Source organism: Lissotriton helveticus, chromosome 7 (genome assembly GCF_964261635.1).
Source record: "Lissotriton helveticus chromosome 7, aLisHel1.1, whole genome shotgun sequence".
In the NCBI taxonomy this organism is placed as follows: domain Eukaryota; kingdom Metazoa; phylum Chordata; class Amphibia; order Caudata; family Salamandridae; genus Lissotriton; species Lissotriton helveticus.
Window position 1 is genome coordinate 1,251,673,466 of NC_136068.1, and position 21,361 is coordinate 1,251,694,826.

General features: G+C 45.2%; 1 protein-coding gene across 2 annotated transcripts in view; it reads left to right on the forward strand.

Annotated features, from left to right (window-relative positions):
- The window catches only part of MBTD1 (mbt domain containing 1), a 1,097,355-nt gene that overhangs the window by 598,785 nt on the left and 477,209 nt on the right, over positions 1-21,361 (forward strand). The gene's annotated exons all lie outside the window — the stretch shown is intronic.

The window sequence follows — 21,361 nt, forward strand, 5'->3', positions numbered from 1 at the left end:
TATATATATATATATATATATATATATTACCTACTGGCGGTCGCCAGTAGGTAGTTAAGTTAGGATTGATTTCCATAGGGAAATCGCAACATTCTATTTGGAATAACTTTGGCGCCGGTTGAGGAATCGGCCTGAATTTTTCAGCAACTTTGCCTCGCGGCGCTCCGCTCCTTCTGTGAAAGTTTGGGGGGGGGGGGGGTTCGTCAAATGGGGGCCGAGATAAAAGGGGGTCCCAAAACGTGTTTTCCCCATGTTAATTTCCATAGGGCGGTCGGTCGCACTTTTAGCTCGAACGGCTGAATGGATTTTCACCAAACTTGGCAAAATTGTAGGGACTGGTAGCCCGAAGTGCCTTTGCTATGTCTCAAGATATGTGCTCCAGAGGACTTTGAGTAATTTAGGTTAAAAAAAAATTATATATCTAGAGCCACGCCCCGGTACGCGCACCGGGGAGCGCTCCGGGCGCGCCACGCGACTTGCGCACGGGAAGCTGATTGGCTCTCGGGTGTCTGTAAACATTCGAAACAGTCCGGAGCGGCCGCCATCTTGTGTCTCGGTAGGACCGAGACACAAGAGGTGGCTAAAAACAAAAGGGGGAAATGACCAAAAGGGGGCAGGGTACACCCCCCTAGGTTTGATGTGGGGGCCATAAAAGGGTCCCGCGGGACAAAAACATTTTTTAATTTTTTTTCTGATTTTCACGGGGGGGAGCGCCTGGTACGCACACCGGGGAGCGTACTATGGAGAAAAAAGAATGACAGAGTTTTTAAAAAATGTAGCATTTTTTTTATAAATTGGAGGTAGTTCTGAAAAGAACTTTTTTTTTAAATTTTAGTTTTTTAATATTTTTTTATACTTTTTTAAAACAGGGATTCCAAAACTGCTCAACAGGAGCAAAAAATTTTGAAAAATTAGGGACGGGGAGGGCAGCGGTGTTCCAGTCTCTTTATAGCAATGAGTTCAACGCTCTGCTCCCCATAACAGAGCAGTTCATCACAGTCCACGCATAGAAATGTTATGCCTGCAAACACCGGCTGCACGTTAGGGACCATTCTTCCACATGGTGTTCCTGAAGTTGTTGCTCCAACAGTGGAGGTGCTGCTGCCATCTCTTGGTAATTTCCGTGCCAGGTCCCTCACACTCTCCCTGGCATAGTTTTTTGTGTGTCTTCTCTGGACATGCCTAATTAAATTGGCATTTCCAAAGCTTTATTTTTTATTAGGATTGCCTCTGGATAAAATACTGCCACATATCTTGCAGGTTACCTTAGCAGCATTAACCTTTTTTTTCCTTAAGGGATGTCATAAAATTTCCAAATGAAGTGGTCCTTTGTTTTGTGGTGAGGAGGGTCATCACGCAAAAAACCATCAGAATCACTGCTGGATGACTCCCTTGCAGCCATTGCTGTAGATCAGGAAACTTTGAGAAGCAGATAATGCAAAGAACACCTCTTGCTCTCTCCAAGTACAAAGCAATAGTGAGAGAAATGGGTGGGTTTCTCAATATTTTGAAAAAAAATGTTCTGAACCAATGAAAAGTGTTATTTTAAAGTCACATGGCTTGACACGCTTACGCTACGCGCCCTGGGGCGCGTCCCGGGGTGCGTAGCGTAAGCGCGTCGGGGCGCTTAAGTTGCACGATCGTATGCGATCGCGTGCTTCCGGGTGCGCTTACGCAGTGCGTCATATGACGCATCACGCGGCTACGCGACATGTCACGATGTTGTTTTCGTTCGCGGGAATAGCGCTAACGGGATGCTCCCCGGTACGCGCCCCGGGCGCGCCGTAACATTGCGCTTACCCGTGCGTTTACCGGTACGCGCCCCGGGAGCGCACCAGGCAAAAAATATAAAAAAATAAATAAAAAAAGTACATATTTATACAATATAAAATTCATTATAAAAAATATTATTTCGTACCTATAGAGATTTGCTATTAAAAAACCGATGAAATTCACTGAAAAAACCATAGATTTCACACCAGTTATAGTTAGGAATTAGCATTTAAAAAACCTATTAAATTCACTGGAAAAACCAAAGGTTTTACACCAGTTATAGTTAGCTGGGAATTTTACTCGCATAAAACCATTGAAATTCCCACGTTATAGTTAGTTGGACTCACTATAACTTGCGCGTGCAATGCACTGCTGATGACGTCACATATTACATCACTCATGACATGGTCAGTGACATCACTCATGACATCACTGATGACACCATCCTTGTGACAGAGTGACAGACCTCCTTTCACTGTAATGTAACCCTTGAAACACATATTCAAAAATAGAAACTAAAATTGTCAACAAAATGGAGATACCCATACCAGTTACAACAACAAATTCAGTAATTCCACCATCTATAAACACATCCACTCATTCACCAACAGTTCTATGTAGTCAGTCATACATATACTCACTCATCATATGTAGTGATACACCTATACATCCTGTTACATACCGACAGTCATCCAAAAGATACTGTCACACATACTCACACATGCAAATAAACTATTAAACATCCATTTATTTACATATACAGTTATACACACACTACCACTTTACTTTTAAGGAAACTTACACATACTTACTCTCTTAAACAATCACTTATAGAAACACATACTAATTTAAAAAGGAACTCTTACAATCCCTCACTCTCACATATACTCACTTATATACATCAATATTCACATATACTACATTAAAACATATGTAGTTACTGATAAAGACACTAGTGAGACAGTCATTCACTCACTAACATACACATATACACACTCATCCACCCATAAAGTCCTGCACATGTGCTGTATTGAAAACACATACAAACAGAGAGTCAGTCATTCATGCATCTATGTGCTAAGTACTACCCCCATCAAACCATACAAACACTTATACTGATACTAAGAAAAACATCTAATAACCCATATACCTACACATGTAGCTACACACCAACCCATGCAGCCACTTATACACAAAGTGTTACATTAATACATATATTTAAATATTTAAACATTACTCACTATTATTTATTTTTCAGAAAGAGACACATTCACTGGATGGTGTCATGAGTGATGTCATGAGTGATGTCACTGACCATGTCATGAGTGATGTAATATGTGACGTCATCAGCAGTGCATTGCACGCGCAAGTTATAGTGAGTCCAACTAACTATAACGTGGGAATTTCAATGGTTTTATGCGAGTAAAATTCCCAGCTAACTATAACTGGTGTAAAACCTATGGTTTTTTCAGTGAATATATATATATATATATATATATATATATATATATATATATATATATATATATATATACATACACCATCTTTTCTTTATAATTGCGCCCTACATAAGAAGTCTGCACTGCTTATTGTAAAACCTGATGCTTTCCTGCATCCATTGCAGCCCCTGAATGTGTGAGGCCATAAAGGAATGTCTCGATTTATGGTTGTGCTAAGACACAATTCAGATAAGTTTTGGCATGTTCAGTAGTTTCTTCTGAAGATTATTTTTTTGATGCCACTTACTGATCCTCCCGTGCCCAAATGTTATTTAGGTCTAAGAGTTTCTATCATTCCTTATGAATCTGGGGCAGTTATGTTTGAGAAGTCTAACAAGATTAGAAAAGATGACAACCTTGAAGCACCAAGAAAACGTACAATGAAGCATACGGCATTTAAAAGGTAAACTTTTGTAGAAATAGAATATTTAGATTTTCATACAGTGTTTTGTGTGCCTCTGGGGCTCTTAGTTTGTTTGTCGGTTTAATATTATTACCTTTCAATAAGAATTGCTGAGAGGACCTTAATAATCCTCTAGCAACACTGCAGTCATCATGGAGACATTATCTCGGAGTGCCTCAACTAGATCATTGTTACTTTTCCTACTAGATGTTCAAGAGATGGCAAAAAAACGTAACAACTGCTACGACAAACCCATCAGTCCCAAGGTTCGGAGAGGAGATCCAGATTCTTTTTTAGTGTTTGATATATAAGAAACTGCATCAGTTCCATTATCTATGTCATCTTACAAGTAGAATAAAATATTATATCCTGTTAGAAGACAAGCAAGAAGTAAGCAATCTTTCCTTCTGTATCATAGTATCACAGGTTCTTCATTGGTAGTTATGAACGATAGAATGAAATAGGAATCCACCAGAATCCCAATTGATCTAAATTCATGTTAAGATACAAATACTGATGAGGATACTTCTCCTGAAAAAAAGATGATTGAACTAGTTCCTTCTGCACAAAGAGGAAAGGGAGTTCATTTCTCATTCCAAAAAGATGCTCCAAGAAAGAAGTCATGCCCTTTTTTGGTCTCAAATTGACAAACAAATGGATGAAGAAGAAACCATTTTGAATATTAACACTGCTTGAAATTTACTCTTAGGTTGTAGAAGAATGATTTGATAGGCACTATATATATTCAAATTGCACTAAAGCATGGGACTTTTTTTTTTAGTTCTTCCCTTTGCCATCAATCAATCAGGGTTTGTATAGTGTGGCTAGTCACCTGTGAGGGTCTCAAAGCGTTGTGGGGGAAAGGGGGGGGGGCTGGTGATCCATCTGGGCACTGGGGTTCAGTCGAAGAGCCAGGACTTAAGATCTATCTTGAATGGGGTCAGGAACCAGGATTGCCTGCGGTGGAGAGGCAGGGTGTTGCAGGTCCTCGCGGCGAGATAGGAGAAGGATCTTCCTTCGGTTCTGATCTTGCGGGTCCATGGGACGGTGGGCGGACCAGTTGGGCGGAACAAGGATGGCATAAAATCATCCCTTTGAAATTTCTCAAAGTGCATGGTAGTGGCTTATTTGAGAAGAAGGAAATTAATATATCTTTGCTTGGTCAATTAGTTTGTAATGGCTAGCTCACCATATAGGGTATTTCAAAATTTCAACATGATCTTAGGACTTGTAACTCATTGATGTATAAGCCTATGAGTCATTTAAAAATGTTATTCTTGTTGAGAGGTTGAAATACTAGTTGGTTATACTAGAGACACTTCAAGGAAAAAATATTCTTCGCCAGCAGGTACCTTGACAATTCCAAAGAAACTAATTCTTCATAGCAAACCAAGTGCTCCAATACCTGGTCTGACTTCATCACTTCAAAGATCAGTGGCATCATGCATTTTCATTGTTTCAAATGCCAGACTGCAAATGAGACCATTAGAAAAGTTTATGGTGGAAAAAGAGGCTATTTCTGTTACAGGAGTGTTTGTAGTTCAAGTGATGGTCAACTCAACAGAATAAACTAATTGGAGTTCCATTACTTCAAGAATGACCATCACAGACTACAGTTAGGGATGGGGTGCTCATCTGGGCCATCTGACAAGTTATAAGGGCTCTGGTCTCAAAAGGAGACCATGAGTTGTTGGAATTCAGGGCTTTACCCTTTGGGTGTTTATATGTCTCAAGTGATTGACAGAATTCCGATTTAGACGAACGGCACCACTACCATGTATTACCCCAACAAGCAAGGTGTCCAGTCGTCTGTCACAGGAAGCCCAAATTAATTAGACATGGTTGCTGTATCGAAAACTCTTTTAGGGCACTCAATGTTCCTGGTGGTGAAAAGATTCAAGCACATATCTTGAACATCCACATGTTGGAAAACCACAACTGGTTGTTGGCCAACAGTGTTCTCCAAGACATATTTTGAGATTGCGATCTACCATTAATAGATTTAGTCTTCAAATGCAGAAAGCAAAATATTCCTAAGCTTTGGCTACAGGTTTTAGGATAATATCTGTGTGGTCTGTGCTGGCCATGCCCTTTTGAAGAAGTGTTCAGAAAATTTCTTTACACCTCCCTGTCAATTCTTCTGATTCGTTTGACTGATGAAAATAGAGCAGTCAATATAAAAAGCTGATTAATTTCTCCAGTATGGCTGAGGTGATTGTAGTGCTTTGAACCAACTTTTTAACCTGAATGGAGACAAAAATCTTCATTCCCATCTTACATTTGTCGAGTTTAGCAATATGACTCATGAATTCAGACATTATCGTTATGTTGATACATTTTGTAGGTCATCCTGTAGAACACAGCCCAGAATTTGTTTTGTTAGATGCCATGGCACTAAGGAAGTAGTGTGCCAACCTGAGATAGAACCAGTTGAATTGCAACTACTCCACAATCCACTAAGCAATACTTGAGTGAGATGCGTTTCTTATAGGCATCAGTCTTATGAAAAATCACAATGGAATTCAAACACTCTTTCATCATGGAATAACACACTCAAGAGCACAACGAAACAATTGATATATTTTAACCCGTTTGCTGCCTCGAACGTACAGCACCGGTGCGGAACGGTCTATTAAGCGGGCGGGGCCACGTCTGCCAACGGACGTGCGCAGCACTGCTGAGGTACTGCTTGCGTCCGCCGTTGGGTGACAAAAGTAGCAAACGGGTTAATGATTTGTTTCGAAAACCAAAAATCTCACATAGTGCACACAATATGAATCGTAACAACAATAAAGATGAACAGAATGACAGCTGTAACGTTTTCTAAAAGTGCGAACAACAAAAATATTCTGATACAAAAATATTCTGACATATTTGATATACACTTATAGTAATTCCCCCATTTTCCTGTTTTCTAAGTTAATTTGAATTTCAGAGATGATTCACACCCCTGTATCGCTTGAAAAATAAAGCTTAATGTTAAGAATTGCATGCTCTGCTATTATACTGGTCTTGTGCTTATGGCTGGGCTAATAAATCTAGCAAGTGAAGGCTGAATTCCTTCTTGTTAGCCTTCAGCCAAAGTAGATGATTCGATTTGTATAGCCTATCTCATCCTTTGCCGTCTGAGAGGAAGATACTCTCTAACCCTTCACAATTTGGACTCCGCTTATATAACATTTAGTCATTGTAACTTTAGATAAACAATTAGCAGAAAGTGGTCTTCTTTGATGTCCTTTTTGTTATTTTCATTCTGCAAGGCTGTGTTTTTTGAATAGCAATACTTGAGACGCAGAGTTATCTGCTTTACATGAAACTTTGTTCACAACTCAGGAACAGTTATTTAGAACAAAACAGTTTTCTTAGATTAAATACTGTGAATATATTCGAAAAGAGTTAATGTTACAAAAAAAGACACATGAATAAACATGCATTATATATTAACCACACACATTGACTTCTAAATGATGAATGATGAGAAAGCCTGGCGCAGAGACCCAACATCGGACAACATGACTACCCTCAAGCTCGCCACCCGAAAACACCACCAACTGATGCACACCACCAAGAAAACTGCATTCAAGGAACGACTGGACAACAACGCACACAACAGCAAGGAACTCTTCAACATCATCAAAGAGCTCTCCAACCCCAACGCCGGAAACAACGACATCACCCCTTCGCAAGACCTCTGCAACTCCCTCGCCTCATACTTCCACGACAAGATCACGGACATACACAACAGCTTCAGCACTCAACCGACGCACGCCACGACCGAACCACCGCCCCCCACCACCACCCTCCGCGCCTGGACCCCGATCAGCACCGAAGACACCATCCGCACGATGAACACCATCCACTCCGGATCTCCGACAGACCCCTGCCCTCACCACGTCTTCAACAAGGCCGACGCTGTCATCGCACCCCACCTGCGGGACATCATCAACACCTCCTTCGACACCGCTACCTTCCCGGAGAGCTGGAAGCACGCCGAACTCAGCGCCCTACTAATGAAGCCATCAGCCGACCCCTCCGACCTCAAGAACTACCGACCCATCTCGCTGCTCCCGTTCCCCGCAAAAGTCATCGAGAAGACCGTCAACAAGCAGCTGGCCGCCTTCCTCGAGACGAACGGATCCCTCGACCTCTCGCAGTCTGGCTTCAGGACCAACCACAGCACAGAGACCGCCCTGATCGCAGCCACCGATGACATCCGAGCCCTGCTCGACAACAGAGAAACAGCGGCCCTCATCCTCCTAGACCTCTCCGCGGCCTTCGACACCGTCTGCCACCGTACCCTAGTACAGCGCCTCAGCAACGTCGGAATCCGGGAGAAGGCGCTGCAGTGGACCATCTCCTTCCTCGCCGGAAGGACACAGAGAGTCCGCCTCCCACCGTTCAGATCAGAAGCCACCGAAGTCATCTGCGGCGTTCCTCAAGGCTCCTCGCTCAGCCCAACCCTCTTACACGTCTACATGAGTCCCCTCGCAGCCATCGCACGACAGCACAACCTCAACATCATCTCCTACGCCGACGACACCCAGCTGATCCTCTCCCTCACCAACGACCCCGCCACCGCCAGAGCCAACCTACACGAAGAGATGAAGGAGGTAGCCGAATGGATGAAGAACAGCGGCCTGAAACTGAACTCGGACAGGCCGGAAGTCCTCATCCTGGGATCCTCACCCTCCGCCTGGGACGACTCCTGGTGGCCCCCCGCCCTGGGCAGTGCACCCAAACCAACAGACCACGCACGCAACCTGGGCTTCATCCTGGACTCATCCCTCTCCATGACCAGACAAGTCAACGCCGTCTCCTCGTCGTGCTTCAACATCCTACGCATGCTATGCAAGATCCTCCGGTGGATCCCCACCGAGACCAGGAAGACGGTCACCCAGGCCCTCGTCACCAGCCGACTGGACTACGGCAACGCCCTCTACGCCGGAACCACCGCCAAACTCCAGAAGAGACTCCAGCGGATCCAGAACGCCTCAGCAAGGCTCATCCTGGACATCCCCCGTCGCAACCACATCTCCGGACACCTGCGAGACCTGCACTGGCTCCCGGTCTACAAGAGAATCACCTTCCGTCTCCTCACCCACGCACACAAAGCCCTGCACAACCAAGGACCAGGATACCTCAACAGCCGCCTCAATTTCTACGCTCCCAAACGCCAGCTCCGATCGACCGGCCACGCTCTCGCCGCCGTCCCCCGCATCCGAAGAGTCACCACAGGGGGAAGGTCCTTCTCCTACCTCGCCGCCAAGACCTGGAACTCCCTCCCGACCCACCTCCGCCTGACCCAAGACCACCTCGCCTTCAGGAAGCAGCTCAAGACCTGGCTGTTCGAGCAGTAGCCGACCCCCCCTCCCCAAGCGCCTTGAGACCCTCCGGGTGAGTAGCGCGCTATACAAATGCTTTGATTGATTGATTGATTGAACATGTTTAACCTAAAAACGGAACACCTAGAAGAGACAAATATCATAATCCTAACAATTTGAATAGTTGAATCTGCCTAAGAGATGTATGATGATTTTGAACCAGATGAGAAATACTGTCAATAATAAGGGGCTTATGAAGAGATTCTGTTTTTAGCATCAGCAGAATGGCTCCAAATCAATCACTTGCCAAGAATAAGCAGAACTGCCATAATTGTGCATTTTTCAAAAGAAGGTTTGCAATTTTTTTCCACCATAATTCACTTGGTAAATATTGCAGCATGGAAAAAATGCTCTATCACAGCCTTGTTTCTTCAATAGTCCTGCTATTAAAGATTTAGGCATAATTTCCTAGATGGATGAACCTTAATTCTAGTTCATCGTACCTAGAATTGTAGAGTATTTTTGCTCAGTGCCTTTCATTCAACCCCCACATAAAAAAAATAGCTGCTTCCTATTCAAGGGTCTCAAAACCCTCTTTAACGCTTACACTTCTCCCTCTGTCATGCAGGAAGATTGACTCAGAGAGAGTATGACAGTGCTCTATTTCTGCGATTCCTGAAGTGCTTGATTTGCCAGCCCCGAATCATTGTAGATCAGAATTCAGCCATTCGAGTCATTTTCTTTCTTCCTTCAGAGAGAGCATATTTCTGGGCACTTAAAGAATCTGTAATGTCTTACAATCCATAAAAAGATTGTATTTAAAAGAAGATGTATTTGCTACAAAGCTTTTCAGGATTTGAAAACTTCTTTTTTCTGAAACCGCCAATCTGCTTCTACTAATATACCGATTCTTCCCCATGTCAGTCTGGTTACGGCAAGTAGAAGATCTTTTCCCATTCTCACTGCCAAGTTCTGGAACAACCTACCAATCACGTATTGTGCTATCTTAAATCATCTGGGTTTTACTAAAGCCTGGAAGGCATACCTTTTTCATTTTCATAAATATTTTTGTTGCATCAGTTCTGCCAAATTTTAAGCCCTGGGAGACAAGACAGCAGTCACTGTTTGCACTTCAGAAATTACAGTCAGAAATGCATGTATTCATTCATTCAACTTTAGTGTGTTAAAGGCCTATGCATATAGAGTTCTGACGGATACATCTGCCTGTGGGTTCCTCACCTTATGAATATCCCCTCATCCAGCATTCCGCAGAATTTTTTCCCCAGCTCTCTACGCCAACGAGGACGTCCCAATGCCACGGCTCCACTCGCGACTCTGCATGTCATCACCGGAGCCATAAGAGAGCCTCGTCGGCGTGATGAACTCGGTTCCCTTTTTTCCGCACCGTCGACGCTGTAAGAGTTTTCTGTTTCTCTCCATATTTGTATAGTTACTTTGTTGTTATTCATTCTATAACAGTTGCTGTTAGGGTATCTTCTCCGAGGAAGTCTGGATTCAAGCCCTGTAGGGAGTGTGTGGGTTACATGTCCATCACTGACCCCCATGAAGATTGCTTATGGTATTTGTCGTCTGATCACGACATGGAGGACTGTTCCAGTTGCAGAAAAATGAACCCTAAGGGTCTTAAAGAACGGGCAGCCAAGCTGTTTTTGGCTAAGGCAAAGAAGGAAGGAAGAGGCCGTAAAAGAGCTAAGTCGAAGTAGTCTGCTTCGCATTCGTTAAAGTCGAGGAAACAGAAATAGAAGACTTACATCTCTGCGCCATTCGTCAAAGGGTAAGGCTTCGAGGTCGCCTTCGCCCCCCTTGATGTCATCAGAAGAACTTGTGTCTCCTTCGTTTTCTCCTCGAGTGACTCCGGAGAGATCTCCTTCAAAAGGCACTTCTGTGCAGTCTCTGGTGCCGAGGGGTTCACAGGTTTCGGAAGGGTTACCAGTCTAGGTTGCTCCTTCTCCTGTGCATAAGGTCGATCCTGTGGCTCCGGTGGATCCAGCTGTTTCGACGCCGGATGCTCCTTGTTTGGATTCTGGGTCAGATCCATTTCCACAATTTCCTACTCCAAGTTCAGATCCAACACATTTTTTAAATGCAATGTACGGAGTATTTGCCAAGGCTGCCTTCCCCTCCGGAGCACCTTTGGGTCCTGTGGGTCCGCTGGCCTTCAACTTGGGTGTACCTCAGCACTATGCCCAGGCACCCTTTGTACCTTTCCTGCTGACAGCGCCGTCATTGCAGTTTTCGGCTCTGAGGGTTTTGACGCCGTTTATGGATTCCCCGGCGCCGTCTGGTGGACCTTCCTCTTGGCCTTGTGCGGTGCCGATTCCGCCTTCGGATCCTCCTTCGATGCCGGGTCCACGCGCCGCCGATTCCAACATTTCGATCAAGGAGAGACTGCTGGAGGAAGAGCAGTATTAGAGACAGGAGGTTGAAGAGGGTGAGATAGATGATTCAGTGGATGATTTTGAAGGTATTCAGGACGCAAGTGGGCTGGGCACTTCTCCTGAGTGTGAGCTTTCTTCCACAAGGGCTTCTCCACTTCAAGAGGTAGCCCCATACCATACTGTTATAAGAAAGGCTGCGAAGCTTTTGGACTTACAATTACCAACTGCTGAATATAGGCCAAATTTGCTCACTGAAGTTTTACATTCTCCTTCTTCAATAATTGAGTCCTTGTTGCCTTTTAATGAAGCCTTGACCGAGCCTATTCTCGAGGTGTGACGTAAAGCATTCTCTTCTCATGCAGTGTCTAAATCTGTGGCAAGAAGATATAGGTCTCCTCCAGGGGATCCACTCTTTCTTTCTTGTCATCCTTCTCCAGAAAGTTTGGTGGTACAGGCGTCCTGCTCTAAACAATCTTCAGGTGCTTTCCCCCAGGCTACTGCTGATAGGAACTCTAAGAAACTGGAGCAGTCGGCTGAAAAGGTCTTTTCATCTTCTAGCATGGCTCTGAAATCTACCAATGCTACCTGTTTCATGGGTGTGGAATTTCATGATATATGTTCTTGTCCATGGGACAAGTAGCTTCATAAATCTACTTGTCCTGTAACAAAATCCACTTGTCCCTTTGGTGCCATGCAGTGAGCTGTCAACTAATGGATGTAATCTCTTTATAGAAGATCTCTGATAATAGCCTCTCTGGTTATGTCAGGCTAATACTATAGAAGGATTTACATTTTTTTCACCAGTTTTCACCAGCTCTTCTCTAACCTTTACCCATACTGAGAAAGGTCGGAAATTTACCTCTGACAACAGCAGAAGTAAAGTTTCTTCCAAGGCTGGGAAAAATGTGGTTGGAGAAAAAATGAACTTGTAAACACTCAACAGATTTCCGCTGGGGCGTATTCATATTTGCCCATGCTAAGATGCAATTCACAAATATATTCTAGGACTACGGTTTCCTGACCTACTTAAGGAAATTCATGTGAATTCATGAAAAACGTAAATCTGCATTAATACAAGGACATATATCATGGGTGCACTTTCGTGACTTTAACATTTGAACCCCTAATTAAATTTGAGTTAACCAAGACCTTTTGTTTTTATTAAAATGCTAACTTTTCCTATTTGTGAGCTGGCTTCATTGTGTGTGACAGTATTCTGCTCCTTTCACAAAGTAGTTTTGTTGAGTGCCAGGAATTTCTATGGCAATGTGGCCTTCATGAGACCAAATACTAGCTGTCTAGTAAGAACGTGCTGGCAAACAGCACCACGCCTACCTTATTATCCCAAGGTAGAGGAAGGAGCATAGTGTAGGCCAAGTGAGTAACCAGAAAATGTAAATACCCCCCACGTTGATTCAAAGTTCTTATGACGTCAAGCAAGCAAAAAAAGTCATTGGAATGCTTTCCAGAATAGCTCTCTTGTCTCTTCCATCTAAGCATCTATCCATTCATCCTTTTTCCCACTGATATCTAGCATTTCACCTTTACATTGGCACCCATTCATTCTTTTATCCATTAGCCTTTCACCAATCTGTTCGTCCATCTGTTCATCCGTCAGTCCATCCACTCATCCATATCCAAATCTACCCATCCATCTTTAAACCTATCCATTTCAACCATCCATCCATCCTTTCGCTCATCCATACACCCTCCCTTTCACTCCATCTATCTCCCCTCCCTTTCACTCATCCTTCCACCCACCCTTCGACTCCTCCATCAATCCATCCATTTATCCTTTACACTCATCCATCCTTTCGCTCTCTAATCCTTACACCCTGTAACCCATCCACTCATTCACCCTTTCCATTATAACATCCTTTGTTCATCCACCATCCCCGTCACTCAACCATCCCAGTCCCTCATTCATCCATCCATCCATCTAGCCAACCACACTTCCACTCACTCATCCTTTTACCCACACATCCATTCATCCTTTCAAATTAATTACGAGTCTTTGTCTGCTGAGCTGCAGACAGAATAGGCCCATCAAGAGCTCCACCTCTACCTCTAAAGCCTATCCTGCCATCTCCAAAACTATCAATCCAACTGATCCATCCCGCCTTCCTTTCACTCATCCATCCTTTTGCTCATCCATCCATCCATCCTTTCACCCCACACATCCTTCTTTTCACTCCTATCCACCTACCCTTTCACTTCATCCGTTTATGCTTTCGCTCATCCATCCACCTATCCATCTTCCGTTTCGCTCATATATCCATCCACCCTTTCACTTATCCCTCCATCCACCTTTACACTCAACTGTCCACCCATCCATCCATCAACCCTTCCACCCAGCCACCCACCCACCCATCCATCCCCCACCCAGTCAGCCATCTATTCATCTACTCTCACCCAGAAATCCACCCTTTCAATAAGCCGTCCATCCACTTTCAACCTATCCATCCACTCACCCATCCCTTCATTCACCCTTGCACTTATCCTCCCATTCTATCACACATCCATCCTTCCATTCATCCACGCATCTATCCATTCACCCTTTCACTCCACTCATTCATCCATCTATCCATCCAGCCTTTCACTCATTCATTCATCCATGCATCCATCGATTCACCCTTTCACTCATTAATGTATGCATCTATCATCCACTCTTGCACGTATTCATCCATGCCTTTATACTTCCACTTATTCATACATGCATCTATCCAGTCACCCTTTCACTCATTAATTTATGCATCTGTCATCCACTTTTGCACATATTCATACATGCATCTGTACATCCACCCTTTCATTTCTTCATACATGCATCTACCCATCCACCCTTTCACTCATTCATACATGCATCTATTCATCCACACTTTCACTCACCCACCCTTCCTTTCAAGTCCATTATTGGCCTTTGTCTGCGGACCTGCAGACTGAAGAGGCCCATCAAAAACTCCACAGCTGCTGTAGTTTCTCCAGCGGTGTGTTCACAAAGCCCCTGGTGCAGACACAAAGTAAGATGAGAGGCCTAGTGCAAGGACAGAATTGGGGGTGGCCTTAGGCCTGCATGAAAACCCATGGGGAAACTAATGAGCTTTAATGTAAGCCCTCAATGACGTAAGATAGGAGAGGCCAAGAGGAGCGGGTCAGGGATGTCAGAGAGGGCGGCGGAGGGTGGTGGGTGGGGTTAGCAGGTTCAGACAAGGGTTTAATATAAGGTGTACAGGAAAGGCAAAGTGCAAAGGAGGGGGTGCATGAGAAGGGAAAGCAACGTCAGTTGAAGATGAAGCCCAGGAGTGGAGCAGAGAATACAAGGCAGGGGTCATACAGTTCAAGTCAGAGCAAGGGACCAAGAGACAGATAAGGCAGCCTCTTACATGCCATTGCTGTGAGTGTACTGGAGCTGCAGAAGCTGATGTTTGTCTCATGCTTGAAGAAAATAAAAGGACCAGGGGAGGGCCTGGAAGCCACACGGGCATATCAAGCTGGCTCCAACTTTGAGCTCTGCTTTTTCATTTTGTTGTTATGTTCTGGGGAAATTAAAGTGCAGGCCCCAGCTTTTGCATTCACCCTTTCACTGCCAATTAAGTGCTCAGAGCAACTTATTAACTGGCTATGACCTACAGGGTTGAACAGCTTTGTATCGGATTACCATAAAACTGTCAACTTGTCCTTTGGACAAAATAAGAAATTAAAACCTCTAGCCCTCCTAAGAAATCTAGATGTGTTGGGCGTCGGGAAATAGGAATTCCCCACCCCTGCTGTTTGTTGGGCCGTTATATACATGCCTTGATGGACTTGGCTAAGCAATTGGCACCCAAGTTACCTGATGAGCGGGGAAATTTTATGGAGGTTCTGTCAGATGCTCATGCTGCAGCTAGAGCTGTTATTCACTCCGGCCTGGATACGGCTGATTCGGTGGCCAGAGGTATGGGCTTCTCCATTGCTACCAGGAGACAAGCTTGGCTTAGATCCTCTGGTTTTTTCCCGGATGTTCAGGCTACACTTCTTGATTTGCCCTTTCATGGTTCAAAGCTTTTTGGGGAGAAGGCGGATTCTGCTCTTCAAAGGTTTAAATTTAGCAGAGCAACGGCGACATTTTTGGGACTGCAAACCCAGTCAAGGGGGTTTGGATATAAAAAGTATTGTGGATTTGGAAGGTCTTCCTTTCGTAGCTTGCGACAACCGCAGTAGGAGCAAAATCCGCTCTATAAGTCCTATAGAGGAAGAGCCAAGGGTCGCCAACTTGGGTCTACCCGGAATCTCTCCTCCTCCTCTTCTACCTCCCCTGCTCCCCCTGGTAACACAGGAAAGCAGACCTAGATCCCCCATCCTGGATCATGTAGGTCCTGTAGGGAGTCGGTTATCTAATTTTGTTCCGGGGTGGAAATTAGTCACGTAAGACCTTTGGGTTTTAAACCTTGTAGAGAATGGGTACGCCCTTCCCTTTTGAGAAGTTTTTCCACCTTACCCTCCTTGCCAAGGCTTTTGTTCAGAGGACCATTTACTACTTCTACAGAAGGAAGTCCTTGTTCTGTTACAGAAAGGTGCGATAGAGGTGGTCCCGGAGCAGGGGAGGGGTCAGGGATGCTACTCCCGGTATTTCCTGATCCCCAAGAAGAATGGCAGGTTACGTCAGATCCTGTACCTCAGGATCTTGAATTGTTACCTCAAGCAGGAGAAATTCAAGATGCTGACCCTTGCGCAGGTTCTTTTGGCGCTGAAGCAAGAGGACTGGATGGTGTCAATCGATTTACAGGATGCGTATTTTCACAATCCCTTCCTGAAGTCGCACAGGAAGTATCTCCATTTTAAGGTGGGGTCGCAGCACTACCAGTTTTCGGTCCTGCCGTTTGGTCTTACTACTGCACCTCAAGTCTTCACAAAGGTGATGGCAGTGGTGGCAGCTTATTTCAGAAGATCAGGGATCCCAGTGTTCCCTTATCTAGACGACTGGCTGCTAAAAGCGGAGTCGTCGGAGGTGGTGCTTCATCATCTGCATATAACAACTCAACTGTAGTTCAACTTGGGCTTTTTAATAAATGTGCCCAAATCTCACCTTGTGCCCTCTTAGCGCAACCTGTTCATAGGGGTGGAGCTTTTCCTCCTCCTCAAAGAATTCTCGACATTCAGGAGAGGATTCCTTTGTTTCACAATGTAGAGGTTCCTGTCTTGAAGGCCCTTCGCCTGCTCGGTCTGTTCGCTTTCTGAATACTATTGGTCAGTCATGCACGCTGGCACATAAGGGCACTCCAGTGGTGCCTCCGCAGGCAGAAGTATCAACACAACAGAGATCTCAGGGAGTCCCTCAGGATCTCCAGAGAAGCTGCAGCGGAGCTGACTTGGAGTGTGCAGGGCAACCTGACTCAAGGGAAGCCCTTTCAGTCTCCTCCTCCAGTGGCCACAGTGATCACGGATGCCTCCACTTTAGGGTGGGGTGCTCACCTGAAGGATCTGGAGGTCAAAGGTCTTTGGTCTCCAGAGGAAAGGTTGCTTCACATCAACCTTCTGGAATTGCGGGCCATATGTTTGGCACTAAAGGCTTTCCTTTTTCCCTTCACGTTCAGTCGGTTCAGGTCCTGACGAACAACACTACCGCAATGTGGTACATCAACAAGCAGGGAGAAGTAGGGTCGTACTGTCTCTGCCAAGAGACCCTGCGACTCCGGTCCTGGCCACAGAACCATCAGATTTGTGTCTTTGCAAATCATCTGGCCGGTGTGCTAAATGTTCGTGCGGACAGTCTCAGTCGGCATTACTCGGCCGATCACGAGTGGAGGCTTCACCCAGAGGTGGTCCATCACATCTTCCAGATGTGAGGGGCTCCTCGGTTGGACCCGTTTGCCACTCAAGATGAACGCATACTGCCCGTTGTTCTGCAGTCTTCAGTATCCGGTGTAGGGGCGTTGAGGGACGCGTTTCAATTGAATTGGAGCTCGCAACTCCTTTACGTGTTTCCTCCCATACCCGTGAGTGAGCTTCAGGCTCTCAGTTCAAAACCCCCGTTTTTAACCATACATGCTGAAAGGATGGTCCTTAGGACCAGGGCTGCTTTTCTGCCTAAGGTGGTTACTCCTTTCCATCTAGGGCGGTCCATTACTCTTCCTGTGTTCTATCCTCCCCTCACCCTTCCAAGGAGGAAAGATTTCACCGCCTGGATCCTAAAAGAGCGGTGAGCTTTTATTTGGACAGGACTAAGGACTTGTGAGTGGACGATCAGCTCTTTGTGGGCTACGTTGGACGAATGAAGGGCAAGGCTGCGCATAAGCGCACTCTATCCAGATGGATCATCTTGTGCATCAAGATTTGCTACACCCTGGCTGGTAATGAGCCTCCTGAAGGTATTAGGGCTTATTCTACAAGAGCTAAGTCGTCAACTTCTGCTTTGGCCAGAGGTGTACCTGTAGTCCCATTTGGCATGATTTAACAACAGGTTTAAGGTACCCATAAGTCCTAGAAGCCTCAGTCATTCTCATCGAAATAGAGGATAGAGGTTAAAACATTGGTATCATAGCCTGACTATCCTGGACTCGCTGCTCAGGAGGCTAAACCAGAAACTGCACTGTGTCCAGAACATCTCAGATGAAAGGGAGCGTCTGAGAAGGAGTCATGTGGGACTTCAGCATGTTTAAAGAGGAAAAAACACTCACTTGTGAGGGAAGGATGGGAGAAACTCCATCATCCACCAAAAGAAAATGTGGTGGACTATGTACTAGGCCTTAGTTCCAGGATGGCAGAGTACATGCAGAAACAGCAAAGAAGCTTGAGGTCAGCCAGGAGCTCCAGAAGCTCTGGTATGACCAGAAAGCTGCACTGGTAGAATTTCAACCAGGGCAACAGGTGTGGGTCTTGGAGCCAGTGGCACCAAGGCCTCTCAAGAACAAATGTCCCTTAGCCCATCCTAGAACAGAAGAGTGAAAAAGAATCTGAAGACTATGTCAGCAAAAAATACAGAACTGGAACCTTAGGTAACACATTATCTGGTAGAGACAATATCTAGCTGTAAATTCCTTCCGGACCCACCCATGCCTCCCCGCTCTTAAGACTCCCTTGTCAGGGCCCTAGTTGTTACTCACAGAAGTCAGTTCACTTCATGGCTCTGCGCTTCTGCTGTGGAAAAAATAAAATGTAACTGCTGTCTGCATGCCTGGGTGTGCCTATATAGTGGACTGCAACATCAAAACCTATGCTAACGATGGCGACGACGTCACGCTGAGCCGAACGGAGCCACCCGACGATGCGCAGTGGTACTACTCACGCAAAAGTTTCTGGATCCAGCCTGACGCATGGGGAATTCAAAGGTAACAAATCTGCATCTAGATATTGTCTCTACCAGATAATGCGGTACAGAAGGTAGGTAACTTGTTCGTCTAGCTCCTTAAAAAAATGGAATGCAGCGAGATGACTCGAAGCTTCGTGGAATTATATACAAGGCGAGGTAAAATGACCATTTTCGCTAAGGCTATCTTGTCTGCCAAGGCCAGGTTCTGCCAGAAATGTACCTGGGTTCTGATATGTGAAGATTCCCCTTGTACAATTCCAGAGGGGTGTGATTGAGATGAATCCCTAGATAGCAGATTGCTTCCTCATGCCAGCGAAGGCAAGCAGCAAAGTGGTTTAATAGCTGATTTCGGCCAGTCGTTTTGAAGCCCTGCGGCGGAAGGGTACTAAGATAGGGTATCCCAGAGTGGAGATACGTCGGATGGTATATCCCGCAAAATATAAAGGAAGACGTACCATACAATGATATAGCATGCTCCTGTCTGCAAGGGGGATGCACCACTCCAGGCCTTCCCTCCCAATCATATTGCAGGAAGCTTCATCGCAAGCACGAAGAGCAATGGGGAATGCCGACACCTCTTTCTAGTCTCACGTCCCACCTGGAAGGGGGCGAGACTAGGCGTCCCAAGCGTATGCGTGAGATTGATTTTCTGTAGAGTAGCCGGGTGTAAGCAAAGAGCTTTGGTCCTATACCGATGCAGGCCAGGGCTGTCAGCATGTGGAACACCATCTTTAGATCTAAAATGAGACAGGCCGCTCGTGGAAATTGTCCCCTGACTCGATCCTGTACATGGAAAATACGACAGATGTTCTGGGAGGTACTATGGCCTTGGACAGATCAATTTTGGTCAGAATGTACAAACCCCAGGAGGATCTGGGCACATTTATCTGCTAGGATCTTTCCCAAGATTTTATAATCAGCCCCAAGGATGACAATGGGCCAATAGGCCTAGAAGATGTCAGTTGTGTGGAGTTTCTGTCTGGTTTAGGGAGGGAGACCAAAAGGGACTCCCAAAGTGAATGTGGGAGCTCGCCGGAATGCAAGGCAGCCTTATACATTTCTGCAAGGCTGGGTGGCAGGATCAAAGAAAAGGTACAATATTATTCTAGTGATAGGCCCAAAGTTTTTTTCCCAGCAAGGTCCTGAATCGCCTGCGCTACATCATTAGACATGATTTCGGCATTTAGGAAAAGTCTGGTGGAAGGGGGGATGCGAGGGAGAGTAATGTGCGCTAAGAATGGATTGAAATGTCCCTTGTGTTGTCCGGTGGCTCCTGGTAGATGGAGGAGTGGTAATTGTAAAAGGCCTGCAGAATGTCACCCTGTGTGTGGGCAGTAGTGCTTGAAATAGAGACCACTTCAGTGATAGGGTGGACTGAGGACTCTTGTCTGATCAGCCAGGCCAGAAGTTTGCCAGATTTGTCACCCTCTCCTTGAACCTTGTCCACATGAGCTGTAAAATTATAGCGTCACACGTGCTCCATGAGGGCTGTGTGGGAAGTTTTTGCGTCCACGAGCTGTGGGGTGAGCGCAGGATTATTGTCGTCCGCTTTACCCAATCTAGCGAGGGGTTTCTCGATGTCTCTATCTAAAGTCCGCCGGACTCTCACTCTTCTGAATACAGATTTCTCTTGTCACCACCTTAAAGGCATTCCACTCCAACGTCCTGGCAGAGGCTGTGTAATGGTTCTTGTAGAAGTACTTCTGAAGGCGGTCCCCTTGTCCTTCTTAGACAACTGGGCCCTCCAGGCAAATTTGCCGGAGGCCCATCACGTATGGATCATGATTGGAGGCGATGTATCCCAGATAATCCAAGTGTGGTACCAGGGAAGCAGAACAAAGGAAGCGGTCAAGGAGCACACAAAGGAAATGGGGTGCTGAGTGGAAGTAACAGAGCTGGGCTCTAGATTCTGAGACTGCCATGCTTCTGTGAGCGGCCATTGACGTACCCAGCTTTGGAACCGGTCCGCCTGTGTATTCAGGGGCGAGCGGGCTAAAGTAGGATGACATCTGTCCAAAGCAAGGTCAAGCACACAGTAGTAATCTCCTCCCAGCACACACGGTAGCACTGTACTATGGGCGAATTCAGTGGAGAGGTGTAGGAAGCTGGATTTGTACATACTATACCAAAGTGAGGTATAGTGTGCACAGAGTCCAGTGGAACCCAAAAGTAGGCAGAGTTAAAAATATATAGCACCTTAGTCTCTCTTTGTGGTAGTGTGAGTGAACAGTAATGCTTTTTCAGAGGGTAGCATTTGTTGTACACACTCAATCGGCAAATGATGTCACAGACTCAAAGACTGAACTCAGACCAATTTGATTTGTATAAAAATATAATTTTAGTAATATTTATTTCTTAGAAAGAAGTAAGCCTGGCACAGATAAGTGCATATGTTACTTTTAAAGGCAGGTTGAACAATACAAGCAAGTTGAATGAAAACGACTTTGTTACAGGTTTGTAAATCTGTTAAATTCAATGGAAATTGCTATTAGATTACTTTTAATAACTTTGCAGATTACTTTCTGGATTACTTTTTCTACTCAGTGTTCTATACCTAGATATCACGCTGGGGCATTTCCTAGAGAAAAGGAAAGTAAGACATTTTAAAGTTCTTTGCTGTTTGTCAAAGTTCCATACAAAACCAACTCCACACATTTTTCAAGGAAAAACAGTCAATGTAT